Source organism: Arachis duranensis, chromosome 4, assembly GCF_000817695.3.
Source record: "Arachis duranensis cultivar V14167 chromosome 4, aradu.V14167.gnm2.J7QH, whole genome shotgun sequence".
Lineage (NCBI taxonomy): Eukaryota > Viridiplantae > Streptophyta > Magnoliopsida > Fabales > Fabaceae > Arachis > Arachis duranensis.
The window spans coordinates 95,471,521-95,472,291 of record NC_029775.3 but is presented as its reverse complement, the minus strand read 5'-3'; the positions used below and the strand labels follow the sequence as shown (position 1 = coordinate 95,472,291).

Here is a 771-nt window from a genome sequence, read left to right as displayed (position 1 = left end):
CCTTCTGTCTCTCTGCTTTCCTACTGTCTTCATCCAATCCTTCTTACTCCTTTCCATGGCAAGCTTAAGCAAGGGTTTCACCGTTGTCAGTGGCTACCTCCCATCCTCTCAGTGAAAATGTTTAACGCACCCTGTCACGGCACGGCTAATCATCTGTCGGTTCTCAATCAGGTTGGAATAGAATCCAATGTGTCTTTTGCGTCTGTCACTAACGCCCAGCCTTCAGGAGTTTGAAGCTCGTCACAGTCATTCAATCATTGAATCCTACTCAGAATACCACAAACAAGGTTTAGACCTTCCGGATTCTCTTGAATGCAGTCATCAATTCTAGCTTATACCACGAAGATTCCGGTTAAAGAATCCAAGAGATATCCACCCAATCTAAGGTAGAACGGAGGTGATTGACAGTCACATGTTCATAGGTGAGAATGATGATGAGTGTCACGGATCATCACATTGATCAAGTTGAAGAACAAGTGATATCTTAGAACAAGAATAAGCCGAATTGAATAGAAGAACAATAGTAATTGCATTAATACTCGAGGTACACCAGAGCTCCACACCTTAATCTATGGTGTGTAGAAACTCCACCGTTGAAAATACATAAGAACAAGGTCTAGGCATGGCCGAGAGGCCAGCCTCCAAACGTGATCAAAAGATCTAAAAAATGATCCAAAGATAGCTAATACAATAGCAAAATGTCCTATTTATAGAGAACTAGTAGTCTAGGGTTTACAAAGATGAGTAAATGACATAAAAATCCACTTCCGG

At 41.5% G+C, this 771-nt stretch overlaps 1 long non-coding RNA gene across 1 annotated transcript in view; it reads right to left on the bottom strand.

The window, feature by feature from the left end:
- LOC127746766 (uncharacterized) overlaps positions 1-665 on the bottom strand; it is a 64,503-nt gene extending 63,838 nt beyond the window's left edge. Inside the window, exon 1 of the long non-coding RNA XR_008008477.1 lies at positions 564-665. This is a non-coding gene — a long non-coding RNA (uncharacterized LOC127746766). The remainder of the gene's footprint in view (positions 1-563) is intronic.
- Positions 666-771: the final 106 nt, after the last annotated feature.